This window comes from Callospermophilus lateralis, chromosome 5 (assembly GCF_048772815.1).
Source record: "Callospermophilus lateralis isolate mCalLat2 chromosome 5, mCalLat2.hap1, whole genome shotgun sequence".
In the NCBI taxonomy this organism is placed as follows: domain Eukaryota; kingdom Metazoa; phylum Chordata; class Mammalia; order Rodentia; family Sciuridae; genus Callospermophilus; species Callospermophilus lateralis.
The window spans coordinates 38,326,246-38,341,968 of record NC_135309.1 but is presented as its reverse complement, the minus strand read 5'-3'; the positions used below and the strand labels follow the sequence as shown (position 1 = coordinate 38,341,968).

General features: G+C 40.3%; 1 pseudogene; it reads right to left on the bottom strand.

The window, feature by feature from the left end:
* Window positions 1-12,598: 12,598 nt before the first annotated feature.
* Window positions 12,599-13,874, bottom strand: LOC143400348 (interferon-gamma-inducible GTPase 10-like; annotated as a pseudogene).
* Window positions 13,875-15,723: the final 1,849 nt, after the last annotated feature.

Sequence of the window (15,723 nt, the reverse complement as noted above, 5' to 3'; positions counted from 1 at the left end):
AGTGACTTTCAGACCACGAAATGACCAAGGCCCAGGCTTTCTTTGCATTTAAGGAATTTCTACTCTCCACTGCTTTCTGGATGGTGGTGTAGGTCATTGCTCATTGTACATAGGGTGAACTCTGACACTGAGTGTGAGCAACCGGGGGCTTTCAGGTAGGAGAGATTAGGGAAGAGGGCAGAAACAGAAGGGTAAACAAGGAAGAATCATCCAGGAACTTTGCATGTCACCAACTCTCAATCTTGGCTGCTCCTTAGAATTATCTGGAAATTTAGAAAACAGTAATTCCCAGGATGCTCTGGAATTCTGTTGTTGTGGGGGTTTTCTGGACAACAGGGTGTTTCAAAGCTCTCCGGGTTATTTTAATGTTCAGCCAGGATTGAGAACACTGATCATACAGACTTATGCTCACATTGCACAGATTATTCTTTCTGAACCATTTTGACCTCAAGGTACAAATGGCCAATACTATGCTCTTTTACTCCTAAATTTTTTATTTTCTAAGAGCATGAATGGTAGTTTAGATAACCATAGCACCCTTATGAATTTTAGGAAATTTAGCATTGTGCCAATGTTATCAATGTTCAACGTATACTGCGTGTTAAATTTTCATCATTTGTCCCAATGATGTTCTTTAATGTTTTTTTTTTTTTTTTGGTTCTGGGTCTCGAACTCAGGGCCTTGTGCTTGCAAGGCAAGCACTCTACCAACTGAGCTATATCCCCAGCCCCCAATGATGTTCTTAATAGCAACTTTTTTTCTCCCTTCAGGGTTATGTCTTAAATTTAATCTTTATGTCTCTTTAATCCTTTAGTCTGGAATGCTCCCATCTCATTCATTATGTTTTATGATGCTGGTATTTTTGAAGAGGAAAAGCTTGTTGTTTTTTAGAAAGTCCATTTTGTGGAATTAGTATAGTTTGTTTAGCTCAGCCCCTATTACTAAGTACCCAGATACTTAGGTTGTATCCAGTCTCTTGCTGCTCAAAAATTGTGAGGAACAATTTCATATATGCATCATTTCTGTTTGGGTGCGATATACATATGTATGGTGCATTCTCTGATGGGATTGCTGACCAAAAGGTGTTAATTTAGATAATTTCTTATTTCTGAACTGCTTAGAGGCACTTTTGGGCAAGAAATAAATGGTCACAAGTAAGCTGTGGAAATGAAATGTGGCTTCTCTGAGGGGTTCATCTTAGTCTGTTTTGTGTATCAGGTATTTTTGTTATAAAAAATACCTGATACTGGGTAACATGAAAAAAAAAAGATTTATTTGGCTGAGGATTCTTGTGGCTATGTCACTTCCTGGGGGATGGTATCACATTGTAGGAGACTGTGAGAGGTAGTTTACATGGCAAAAGGGAAAGGAAGAAAGTAGGAAGGGGCCAGGTTTATGCCTTTATAACAAACTGCTCTAGTCCTCTCCTATGAGCCTCAATTCACTCCAGGAAACTGCATTATTTTTTTCCAAGGGCAGTCGTGAATCAGGCCCTACATCTTAAAGTTTTCATGCCTTTTAGTACTGTCACATTGGGGACCAAGCTTCCAGTTGGTAGGGAATGAAAACCATATCCAAACCACATAGCAGGCTAGATTAGAGAAAAGATGGCAGTCAGAGCTTTTGCCATGGTTCAAGTCTTGTAGAAACTAAGAAGCTTGAGTTTTTTTCTAGACACTAGGCATCATGCCAGTTACTTTATTTAGGACAAGAGGATTGGAATACAGATATTAGATAATGAAAGAGAATACTGCTTCCCTCTTTTTTCCAACAACAGATCAGCAAATGAGATCCATGTGTACAATAGTGTGCAAATGATGCATTGTGGGCATTTCATCCACCAGCCCCAGCCTTATAATATCTGATGTCCTGTTGCTGCCGTGATAAGTGTCAAGCTGTTCAGTGTGTACTCCAGACATAGCCCTGCCTTTTAAGAAGAGACCACAGTTACAAAAACCTTGGAGAAGATTAGATCAGTTCAGCCTTAGTCCGTTCCTTTAAGAAATATATAGGAGGATATTTCATTAGTGTTGAAAAAAAATGCACTATAGCATAGGACCTAAGAGGAGAGGGGCTTCCACCGAAGATTATGTGTTCCCCCTGCAGATATGGATTAAAATAAGGAGAAAGGAGGTCCACACAGTAGTTCAACAAGGCTTTGTAGAGAAAGTGGACGTTGGTTAGATAAGGGGTAAGTGAGAAGAACAGATAAAGAGGCTGGGGACATAGTAAGTGGGCTTTAAATGACAGGGAAAGTAAGAAGTTAGTATGTTCACTGTTGGTGTTAGGAACCATTAAAAGTATTAAACTGAAGCATGAATTCAGTAACAAACTGAATTAAGGCTGCACCTGTTGGTGATGAGGACATGGAAATGAGAGCCACCTGGAGTTGATAATACCATTAACAAATGAAGTGAACTGTGGTTGGTTCAAGAGCCCTACTACTTGTTTCTTCCCATTCATCCTCGTCTTCCATTCCATGTTCTATGTAGGTTGCTTCTTTTGAAATAGTTAATGTTGTCCATTTAGAGCCATAAGATAAAATAATTTCACCTGAAGCTTTCCACTGACTATTAGTTTCACCTATAATTATGTCCTTCTCCCTTTAGATACAAAAGACCTGTTTGTCCACTGTGGAGACCTCGTATACCTCCTAAGACCACCAGTGGAGGCTTATAGTGTACCTAGACAACTCAATTGGGGATGTAATGGTGAGGACCAGAAGCTTCTGTAGAAACTGTGGAAAATGTGACCAGCATGCTCAAGAGAGCAGCAAAAGACTGGTCCTCTCAGGGCTCAGACCAAATGAACCACCATGTGGAGGCTTTGCCATACTGAAGAGGAGGTTCAGAGAGTTTAAGGAAATGGTGGTTCAGAGGACATGAGTAACTTCCACGTTGGAGAGCCCTGGAATTTCAGCTCTTCTGATTTCATACCCAATGTTGTAATGCCTTCTACAGCACCCTATCTGTACTGGAACTCCATCAACTGGGCAGTCTGATCTTTTATGAGGCATTTTTTTTTTAAATATTTTTTAGTTGCAGTTGGACACAATACCTTTATTTTATTTATTTATTTTTATGTGGTGCTGAGGATCACATAAAAGGGCCTCACATGTGCTAGGCGAGTGCTTTACTGCTAAGCCACAACCCCAGCCCCTTGTGAGGCATTTTTAACTATGAGAAAGTCTTTCCTTTATTTGAGCCATGCACTAATTTCTGTGTACATTAGTGGCTGTGCACCATGCTTCTATGCATGTGCTTAATTTGTTAATATGTAAAATGGCATCACTCTTGACCAGAAGTCGCATGCAATCTGTTCTGCAGAAAGACTAAACATAAGCTTAGTAAAGTGCTGACAGTCCACTGGCATAGGAATTATCCAAGGAAAACCGTATAATCCATTATAATGGTGCTGTAGAGGAGTTTCCTGCAATAGAAATTGAACTTTATGACCTAAACTGATCTTCCAGTTATTGCATGATTCAGTGGCAGGAAGAGTGGCGACAGATCTTTCTAGTCCCACTGATTTTCTTCCTTAATTCTCTTGTTTCTTCTCCCCTTGGACTCAACCACGATGCTTCATAGAGAAGGGGACCCAAGTCAAATTGGCATTAGCAGCCTTCCCATGGTTCTTGAGGTATACTGTGCTGTTTCTTATGGTATGCCTGGTGGGGGTTGGAATCCAGCATGCCTCCCACACATTTTGTGTGTATGAGGAAGCAACTCTTTCTTTAATTATGTCACTTTTAGGGCTGACCAAGGGAGAGCAGCAGTAGCAACATCAGGTTTCATAGTGGGTAGGTATGGAAGCAGCTGAGTCTGAAGACCATCAGCCTATCATAGGCAGATCTTCATATGGTGCTTCCAGCAAGTCCTTGAATTCAACTGCCATTCTCAGAGGACAGCATGATGCAGTAGGAGAGACAACTGTCAATTTCATCATGAAGTTCAGGAGTAGACCTTTCATGTCATCTTTGTAGAATGAAGACAACTCTAAACTCAGCCTCACTTCAGTTTCTAGGTGGGTAACCAGATTTTCCTTTTTTTCTTCCTATTACTTCAGTTAATCATTTCTGTAAAATGTACTCAGGTCTGTGTGGCATATCAGAAAAGTGAAACACTAACCCTTATATTTAATGAGTTTGTAGTCTGGCAGAGGGGATTACATTCTTTCTCCTTTTTTCATTTTTTGCCTGCTCTTGAGAATCACCCATGCTAAATCATGGCTAATTCATGACCAGGTGATAAGTTTTGTAATAAAGGAATATAATGAACTTAATATAGTCTGGATGTAAACCTTTCTGGATTTAAGTGTGCACAATGGCTACTATGGAAGAAGAGTGTTGTTACCTATTCTGTGCAAGAGAGAGGCCTGGTCATCTTAGTTCTAAAGTTTAAGGAAATGGGGGTTCAGAGGACACGAGTAACTTCCGCAAGCCCACACATGCTAAGAAGTGGTAGAGACAAGTTTTAAACCTAAGTCTTTGTGAGGGCTATCCTGTGCTTTTTGCCCCAAATTTGCAATTCTTTTAAATGCTATTTTACTTTGCAAAAAGGGGTATTTTAAAAAAAACTAATTGAAGACTTTACAAAGTTTCCCTTTACTCATAACCCAACATTGTCTCATATTAGCATCTCATATAACCATAGAACAGTGGTGAGAACTAGAAAATTAATATTAGCTAAACTGGGTGTTTGAATCTTTTTAGCTTTTGTCATTTGAAGTTCCTTCTGGTTGTCTTTTGGGTCCCTTCAACAAGCAATTATCTGCCTTTCAGCACCTCTGCATTAGGAGATATTTCAAAATCATCTTGTGCTTTCCCTGTCCCTGTCCTAGAGTCATCCACTTCTCTGGTGGTGTTTAGAAATCAGGATGTGGGTGCTACGTGGTAATTGTTTTGATTAGTCTTAATTTGTTCTGTTTCGCTTTTCATGTCACGTGGGGAGGAGCTGATCTACAACTAGTTTAAGTAGGGCAACATAATCAAGTTGGTCTCCTTGTCTGTCTCTTCTGCAGTTCTTTTGACTCTGGGAAGATGTCTACTTTGTCCCCAACTGGGTGGGTTCTTATGCTACCAGAAGAATCAGATAAAAGTACAACTGGGACAGGAATGAAACTATTCTTATGCTCAGGCATAAAGAAGGCAGCACATGGAGGACAGAAATTGCAGGATGACTAAAAGGACAAAGGTGTACAGCTTTTATGGCATTGACAAGGTAGGTAGGGGCTCTGTATCTTGATATTATCATGTGTAGAGGTGGTTTTAGTTGTCCCTGTGTTCTTTTATTTCCCTTTTCATGCAATATGTGTCTCATTGCCATCTTAATTTTCACCTTGGAGTGTGATTTTTTTTTACAATACTAATAAAGTAAAGGTAATTATTGTTTACTTTAGTGATTTTTCTGTATATACATTTGCCTCTTATCACCTGGAATTTTCTACTTATCATCTGGGAGAGTCCCTAATATTATTTCAGAACAGGGCAGGCAATTGTCTTCCTCATGGATTTGATTTCAATGACCTTGTTTTACTAAGAAAAAAGACTTCTTGGTTTCTGTGCTGACCACATAGTCTTTGAAGGCTGAGCTGAACCTTTCAATCACCTATCTTCAGGTGTCCTATCTTAATTTTATAGCCTTGAAGATGGTCTGCTTTTAACTCCTTATTTTCTGGAATGTCTATTAACCCTGTAAGACTTGAGAGCTAGCTTCCCTGAGAGATTTACTCCCTTAATCTTTATATTTAGGGGTCCCATTTTTCATGGGGTTCCCTGTCTCATATCACTGTATCTATTCATGGAACTTGAGGATATGTGAAGAGCAGACCTTGGCTACCATCACAGTCCACTCATCTCTTTCATAGATGACAAGACATGCATTCCTGAAATGGGTCAGATCATTTATTTTTTTGAAGCAATAAATGCATATTACAAACTGCCATGTGCTAGCAACTGGCATGTATAAATACGAGATGAATAAAGTGAAGTATGTATTCTGAGATGTGGAATAAAAACATAAGCAGAAGCTGGAAAGCATGAAGTAGCTTGGCATGTATAGGAAACTGTAAGCTCAATATAGTTGGGGCAATATTAGAAACAGCAGGAAAGATCTGCTCTAGCCAGTCATGGAGTGGAGACTTTGGAGGTATGGAAATTACATGCTCACACTTGTGCTTAGAATGATCATCTGGCACTAGTGAGATGTGGGAACACTGGAAACAGACCTGTTGGGGTGATATATCCATGTGCACAAGAGATGATAAAATTCCTACCTGAATGATATGACATATAATGTTCATAGGATATGGTGAATGATTAGACATAGGGAATAGGAGGGGAGAATAGTATGAATGAAGCCTGGGTTTTCTGCTCAAGGGTATGGAGAGTGGTTTTATTATTTGAAGAGGTGGATAGGTACAGGAATATCATTAATTACTCAATTTGGACAAATCTGACTTGATCCTTGGTGTTTCAGCATATTCAAACTTCATAGGAGAAGACCTGCTGATTCAGAATTTTTTAAGTAGAAGACATTGATTATGCCTACTATGTGTCTTTCTTCTATGGGATTGTCAGGGTGCCATGTGGCGAATAAGAAGGGTCCCTGCCCTCAGGAAGCTCATGGTCTCCTGAGGGAGAAAGAAAGTATTAAGGATATATAACAACAACGTAAGCAGAAAGTAGCGGTCCCATTTTTATATTTAGGGGTCTCATTTTTCATGGGGTTCCCTGTCTCATATCACTGTATCTATTCATGGAACTCAAGGATATGTGAAGAGCAGATCGAAGTGCTAGAGGGCCAGCTTTAGACTTAATGTCCCTGTCTTTATCAGTGGGTTACAGTAAATTTTCAAGTTCATAAAGAAAGAACCAATTTTAAGTTAATATTACATGTTACAATACGAAGTGCTAGAGGGTCAGAGGGAACAATGTGTTTAAGAAACAGTAACTAGTCAATTATGACTGAAAAACAGGTATCAGTGGGGTTGGAGGTAAGCTGGTAAGTGTCAGTGGGATCCAAATTGTCACAGGTCTTAAATGCTCTGCTTTGAAGTTTTACGCTCAAATCATCAGACAATGAGAAACAGTTGTGTTTTTTAAGTAGGTCAATGATATCAAGAGTAGGCTTTTGAATTAGAACCAAGAGTAACTTAGATTAGATTCTAAATAAGAAGCACTTCTTTCTCTTATTGTCCCTGCTGTTTCTGTCTCTGGCTTTTAAAATTTTGGACCATCTTTAGAACAATGAAACAGAAATCCAAATCCTAGAAGCCTACAGGAGGCCAAATGTGCAAAATCATAAGAAATCCACACCGAGACACATTGTAAGATTCTCTCCTTATTATGTATGTTGGGCATCAACTCTACAGGGAGATAGAGGTTATAAAAAAAACAGAAATCCTGGAAATGAAGGAAACAATAAACCAAATTAAAATGAGAGTATTACCAGCAGAGTAGAACACTGAGAAGATAGAACATCAGACAACGAAGACAAAGTATTTCAACTTGAAAAGAACATAGACAGCTCAGTGAGAATGTTAAGAAACCATGAGCAGAACATCCAAGAATTATGGGATAACATAAAGAGACCAAATGTAAGAGTTGACTAGTGACAGACCACCCAAAATGTTTTTGTATACTTATTTTTTTTGCTTTATACATTTTATATTCATTATAAGGCCTTGTACACAAAATGTCAGCAAGACATCACAAATGAGTTAACATCTCAAAATCAAACAACCTATAGATTTCAAACAAGACACTCAGGGTAATAGGAATGAGTTTATTGAAGGGATAAAAAAAAAAAAAAGAAAAAAAAAGAAACAGGGACAGTCTCAAGGGATAGAGTAGATCCTGTCAGAGAGGAGAGGGACCTTGTGCATCTCCTTCATTCCAGTTTTATTGGAGGTCCCAGAGAACCTTCCAGAGAGTCCTGCCTAGGTCCAACTTTGACTTTTGACTGACAGCAGGATGATATCAGACTTTAAACTGCCATGGCAACTCTAGGTCACCTTGGATTACATTAACAGTTTCTAATTGGATTCTTAATCATACATTGTTACAGATTTTATTGTGAGGAGGAATTATTGTTTTGCTTAGAAAAGTAGAAACAGGGGATTCCTGTTCCAAATGCTGCAATTCTAACTATTAAGGGGAATAGCTATTTAAAAGGTAATTCAAAGACTAAACTCCAGTTGGGCCTTGTCAGGAGTCCTAATTTATTTGTAGCTGGGAAAGATAGCCCTTTTTTTAGATCTGCAGATGCCAACTATGCAGTCTAATTTTCTTCATTCCTGTGGTCTGTGAGTTGAGGGGCAGATAACTTGACCTAGGATGAGAGGAAAATTAATCTTGCTTCCCTATGATTAGGGAAGGGGAGAAGGAGAAGAAGGCAAAAATCATGTCAGTTTTAAGGTAAACTACAGTGACAGAACAGCAAGGGTTATGTTCAAAGCACCAATATTAGGTCTTTTCTCCTGTGGACTGGGTATAGTCTTTCTATCTTGTCTTGTGTTTAAAAAGTGATTCATTAACTTCAGACTCTTAGTAATACCAGTCTCCCATTCAGATACTTAGTAATGCCTATGCAAAAACAGTGATGGACACTGAGATTTCCTGGCTTAAATGCTTACATTTCAAATTTTGATTGTGTGTGGAGTAATGGGAGTAAATTGAAAGAACAATCAATAAAACTAATTTTATACCAAATAGCCAGCCCTATTGTTATTTTCTAAATCTCAACCCCATTCCATTCCTACAGCCAGTGGTCAATACAGGAAAAAAATGACTGGAGAGGATGAGGAGACCAAAGGGTCAGGGAATTAAAACATTCAGTGAACTCACCAGCCAGATAAACAAATTGCTTGTATTTATGTTGCTTTTAATGGAACTAGGGAGATGAAACCCATCTCTTTAAAAAATGTAGGCTATTGTTATCCTTTAAATTGTTTTGACAAAATGATCAGCTGTAATTCTGTGAAATAAATATCTTTTTAAAGTTAAAATTTAAAATAAACTCTGTACAGGCAATATTGTAAGGTCCTTGCTTAGCATCTGGTGAATAAAAAAAAAGATTTTCACCAGCATAATGGTGAATCTGAAGGACAGTCTCCTGCATGTACAACTTTTACTACAAATAGTATTTATTTTTACCTGTGATGGGAGAAAAAAGAAAAGAAGGTTATATGTACAGTTGCTGCAACAGTAGGAATGATTCTCCAAGAATTGAGGCAGGTGTTGTTGACTTTTGCTGGTTTACTTCAGAGGTTTGACTTAAAGAATATAATCAGAAAGAAAACACACACAATTGTCTTTCTTATGCCAGTTCAATTCATCTTTGCTTTCCAGACTCCCTCTCTAATTCATCTTCACTTTCTCATACTGTCATGGGAGAAGAGATGTCTCCAAAAAGGGACTAAAGTATTCCCTGAAAGAAGGGGGAACTTGACTCAGAGCCAGAGGAATTCTTGACAGAATGTGACAGAGATGAATTTCAACATGCACCAGTCAGAAACAGAGATAGATGTTTATTAACACATTCAAGGGGAAAATAGGGAGAAGGGTGATCTCAAGAGAGAGAGGCCTTTTGCAGTGAAGTAAGGAGTACACATCCAAGGGAGTACACATTCAACAGCAATTCTTGGGGACTCATTTCTACTGTTTCAGAAACTGTACAATAGCTTCCCTTTCTTTTTCTCCCATGCAGGGTATCTCTAGAGGGAGAGACAGCAATCTGTTGGTGTGGTGTGGTTGCTGGGTGTTGGAATAGAGGTGAAACTAGATCAGAGCTGAAGCCAGAATTAAAGACAAGCAGTCAGTGTAGATAGGCAATCTGGGGTCAGATAGAGAAAAGGAGAAAATGGTTTGGGTTTGGGAAGTTGGAAACCACCACCCCTGGGAGATGGAAATGTTAATATCCCGAGAGCCTGGCCTACACTACCCCTCCCAATGGGTTGTTAATGAAGCCATTCCTAAGCTGACAGGTGCTGTTTATGTACCCTGGGCCTCCTTCCTCCTTGGATCACTCCACCTTGGCCCCTCCAATCCACCTATTTCCCACCTTTTGGCTACCCCACTGGCATCTCCCAGTCACAAATTCAGGATGGGGGGAAATGAACGAGAAAAGAGAGAATGCAAACGAACAAAGAAAACTTTAAATTTATAAAAGGGATGGGACTTCCTCATCCCACGGATTCTGCCTTAGGGTCCCCATCTTCCTCCCAGGGGGAAATCTATTTTACTCTCCTTTAAATAAAGCTTCTTACTTTCTATCCAATACTTGCCTCTGCGTGCTTCTCTGGTATTATACTTCAACATTCAGTCAATCAGAACTCGTCAAGGTAACCAGCAATATCAGAGCTACACAATTTCATGACAGTTTCCCCTGCACTTGCTTATTGCCCTCAGGTACCTTTTTCAGACAAGGGCATGGGTCAAAGGTGTTGGCCAAGGACATGGGCTGCTTCATTCAGAAGTTGCAATTGTCCTGGGTGCTTTCTGCATTTCAGTGGTTCATGAGGGTTTCCGTGGAGACTCAATATCTCTCCCTTTATTCCCAAGTTCCTATTTGATACAACCTGCCCTTCACTGTGTCCTGTTCACCAGAATCTTAATAAATCCTTTGCTGGAAAGTCCCCAGATATAAAAACCATGACCTACATATGTGATATACAGACCATTTCTATAATTCTTTCTCAAGTTCCTCCTTGTCTTGCTACATTTTCCCACCACAAACTTTTTACTATTTCTTTAATCAAATTCCCATATTTATATATCTTCCCTTATTTTAATGAGAAGGTTATTGAGAAGATGTATAATTATTGATTGTTACAAACCCTTTTGTCTGAGCCAAAAATACAAATGTGAACTACTTTATAATATGGTGAGATTAAGAGAAGGCAAATAGAATCTGTTAGTTGTGGAGCAGGCTGAACAAATGTTAGCTGCAGGATGGGCTGAACACTCGGCCCTCACCCTCACCCATCTGGTTTCTTATCATTTGTTTGCCTCAAGTCTGAACACTCAACCCCACTCAAGGCTGAACACTGGACCCCCACCTTTCTGGTGCAAGGGAAACCCACATCTAGCCCCTTCCCAGTCTTCCTGAGGGCAGAAGATGACACCCTTAGCAACTACTGTATGATTCAATCACTGTATGCCAACAAGGCAGCTTGCAGACCCAAAGACCCCATTAGATTTTGGCTATAAAAATTCTTTCTTGCTGGGCCTCCCTCTCTTACTCTCTCTTTCTTCTCTCTCTCACACTTTCTCACCCCTCTCCCCTCTTTCTTCTCTCTCCCACCCTTCCTCTCACTTTTCTCTCTCTCTTTCTTCTCTCTTTCCCTTCTCTCTCTCTCTCTCTCTCTCTCTCTCTCTCTCTCTCTCTCTCTCTCTTTTTCTCTTCCTTCCCTGTTAATCATAAATAATTGCAATAAAGATCTCTTGGTCACTCCAAGTGTCATGGTCACTTTCTTTTAATAATTTTACTGTCATAATTTAAAAAAATAAATGAAAGTAGAAAACAGGCTATGGCCAAAACATCTGTGTGAGGTCATGAGCAAGGGCCTTTTTTCACTGAACAGATGTTACTTCAACATTTGGGAATAGCTGGCCTATAGGATGTTAGGAGAAATACAACTTCCATCCTTGCTCTTAGAAGGCAAGACTTGTGGTTTATTCAGTATTTAGTAAGTTGTGCTGTTACAGGAGAAGATGTGTCTCTAGAGAAGGGTCTAAGGAGTTTCCAGAGAGAAGGGGAAACTTGACTCAGGACCAGAGGGGTTCTTAGATTATGTATTGATGGAAAAGAATTTTAGTATGTGCCAGTCAGAGGTTTATTTAGGAAAGTAGATATACAAGGTATCTCAAAATGAGAATGTAGGGTATCTAGAGAGATAGAGAGAGAGAGAGAGAGAGAGAGAGAGAGATGGTACATTCAAGAAACAGTATGTGTTTCTTGACATGAACAAGAAATATACATTTAAAAGAGAATGAAGGCCATCTTGAGAACGAGAGACACATTTTTAGGGTTCCTGACTCTTCTTTTAAAGGAAACTTGGTGAGAGGTGGGTATAAAAAGGTTTGTAGAAATGATATCAATCTGGTGATCTCAAGATGTTTTATGGTAGTCTGGTCAATCTCAGGATCCTTGGGCTGATGTAGTCATTATTATCTTGTCAACAGAGGTGGAAAGTCCCTCTAAATTACAGGTCTCTCAAAATATCATATTTCTCTTTATTTAATCTATTTGTTGGGGTGGGTAATTAACAGTGAAAAAGGTAGATTTACATGTTTCCCAGGATTTTTGGAGTAGCAGACCTGGCTGTTTGAAAGATACTGGCTTGGGTAGTGATAGGCCCGGAAATGTATGTGGAACTTCTGAATTAAAATTTATTTTTCTTTCTTTATGTCTCCTTTGTGCCTATTTAATTATTTTTAGAAATTTCTCCTACCTCAGTGCTACTTCTATCTCATCCTCTCAGACTTGAATTTTTAAAGTCTTTTTTTAAAAATTTATCTTATAGTTATCGGCAGACACAACATCTTTGTATGTGGTGCTGAGGATCGAACCCAGGCCACACGCATGCCAGGTGAACGCTACCGCTGAGCCACATCCCCAGCCCTTTTTAAAGTCTTATGCAAGAGAATTTTAGCATCATTAGCCACAGTATCAAGGAATTTCAAACGTAAAAAGTAGATTTTTAGAAGTTGGAAGACAGCAGATATGGCACCTCCATTCACTGAACAGCAGCACTCAGCACAGCTCCTCGCCTTTGCTGCTATACTGTCATCCTTCACAAGTTGCCAGAAATCCAAGGACTTGATGTATGTCTTGATGCCCTGTATAGAAGTGCCCAACTTTTCAGCAATTTCTTCAATTGACATATCATCAAGACCAAAATGTTTTCGGTAAACCTTCAAGCACTTCTCTTGTTCAGGCAAATCAAAGCCATAGATAATGGGCATGAAGGGGACAAAGGCCAAAGATGCTGACTTCACAGCATCCAACCAGATCTTCCCCTTGAGAAAATCTCTCTTTATTTCAATAGAAGCATCAGAAAAAGTGGGCAACAGAAGTGCAAAGATATGACGCTTGTGAGCAGGGAGATCCTTCAGCAGAGTCTCCTGTAGTCTTGGGAAATCAAAATTATCCAAGTTAAAATTAGAGACTAGGAAGATGCACGGTTCAGGTACTCCAATGTAACTGAGATTAGCCAGACAGTTGTCTCGAATCTGCTGAAGGACTCTCTCCCTTTTGAAGGACTTCTGTTTGGTTACCACTTCATTATATAAATCACTGTCCACTTTGGTTCTAACAAAGTAAAACTTCTTCCCCTCCTCTTTGATTTTCTGAGCCAGGAGAGCATCACTGAAGCTGAACCGGGAGGAGGAAATGATGATAAAGAAGTCATAGCTAGTAAATCCCACAGTTTCTAGATAAGTGTCTGGAAGGAAATTGGGAGTCCCTGTTCCAGGCAGGTCCCAGAAGGTCACCTTGGGATATTTTGGATGTTGATAGGGGGTCTTCTCCATGGTGGTCTCTACAACTCCAATGTTAGCTGCTCCCTCCTCTTCAGAACTAACCCCTCGCAGGGCATTGATGAAACTGGACTTGCCAGTCCCAGACTCCCCTATTACAGCCACCTCCAGAATACAATTTTCTGCTGCAGCAAGTGATTCTTGAATTAAGAGATTTAGCTTCATTTAGCTTCCCTTCCTGAAGCTCTTTTTGAATATTACTGAGGGTTTCTGGAGAGAGAATGCCTCCTACCTTACTAATTAATGTGGAGTAGTGAGGCATAAAGTCGTTAGCCAAATGCTGAAAATTCTTTATCGATGAATTCTTCAGGAAGGCTAAGATGAACTGATCCATGATAGTTAACTGTGGAAGGTCTGGGGGAAAGGATACAGAAGGAAGAAATAATAAGAATGGAGTACCCAAACAGAAACACAGGATTAGCTAAGAAACACAATAATCTCTTTGGGCCACTTTCATTGCTTCACACTGATTAATTTTATTATAACTAATTTAATTTGCCTGATGAACTTAATTTTCACCATATAGGAGAGTACCTATTCTCTATGCAATTGATTTCTATGTCCAAGGAGTCAGGACAGTGTGGTAGACTGAATAAGAGTACATAAAGATGTCTACCTCCTAAATTCCAGAACCTATGAGCATAATATGTTACAGAATAAAAGGAGCTTTTCTGATGTAATTAAATTAAGGATCTTCAGTGGGGACAAATATTCTGTATTATCCAGGTGAACTCAATATCACAAAAATCCTTCGATTAGTAAGGCAAGAAGAACAAAGAAGAAATAAATGAGATGATGGAAGCAGAGGTTGAAGTAAAATTCCATAAAGATGAAGGAAGAGTGGATTCAAGGAATGCAGTTGACCCATAGATGCTTGAGAAGACAAGGAAATGGACTGTTTGCTAGAATCATTTTTTTTAATGGGTGAATTATTATTTTTTTAATATTTTTTAGTTGGAGTTGGACAAAACACTTTTATTTATTTATTTATCTCTGCGTGGTGCTGAGGATCGAACTTGCGGCCTCGCAGTGCTAGGCAAGCGCTCACTGTGGAGCCACCACACACCCTGCACTGACCTTTTATATTTACTTTGTCTTCAGTGCTGTGACTGAACCCAGGGCCTCACACAACACCTCTGATACAACCTGCAGGTTCACAGTGACTTAAATTTCTTTCAGATTTTTTTTTTTCAGTTGTAGATGGATACAATATCTTTATTTATTTTTATGTGGTGATGAGGATCAAACCCAGTGCCTTACATGTGTTAGGCAAGTGCTCTACTGAGCTAGACTCTAGCCTATTTTTTTGTACTGGGATTGAACCTGAGGCACTCTACCACTAAGGTGCACCCCCAGCCCTTTTTGAGACAGGATCTGCTACATTGCCCAGGCTGGCCTGGAACTTGCCATTCTCCTGCTTCAGCCTCCCAAGGAGCGGGGATGACAGGTGTGGCCACCATGCCCGCCCTGAGTTTTTTATAGACTGAAGTTTGAGGGAGCACCTGCCCTGGTAAAGACACCACCAGGCCCAGAGTGCAGAAGGATCTGGAGAACACCACATCAAGGTCAGGGCTTGTGGGGGCAGTGCACAGAGGGTGGGTCCACAAGCTTGGCCTCTGTTTGGGAAAGTGGCTATGTGATACATGGACTTGAATGAAACTGCTAAGAAATAGTAGGCACAGCACTGGCCAGTGCCCAGGCCAGGAAACTATGAGAACCTGTTGCCATGTAGGACCAGGGTCCTGCCTAAACCACTGGCTTTTACTGTGGGAGGGTGTGTACATATTCCAGAGGAATGCAGAGGTGTGCGCCCACAGAGGTACCAGACCTGGAGCTGGGGGTGCAGAGAGGAGTGGGTAGGGCTGTGGGAGCACTGGTAAGTCGCCCACTAGCCCTGGCCCCCAGGGTGCAGCCCAGGGCTCCTGCTCCTAGCATGGCACACCCCTGACCTGGTCAGTGAGGTGCTGGGCTCACCTCACCTGTGCACAAATACCAGAGGCCCTCCCACAGTCCCAAGACCTTTTCTAGACCATTCTAGGGGCAATGAGGAGGGGTGCCCCAGCATCATCTGCCTCCAGGAACCCCCCAGCCCTCCCGATCATAAGTAATCTGGGACCTGTTGGCTGGGGCTTCCTAATTCCCAGAGGCCTAGGTTAACTGCAAAAACTAAACTTCCAGAAGCC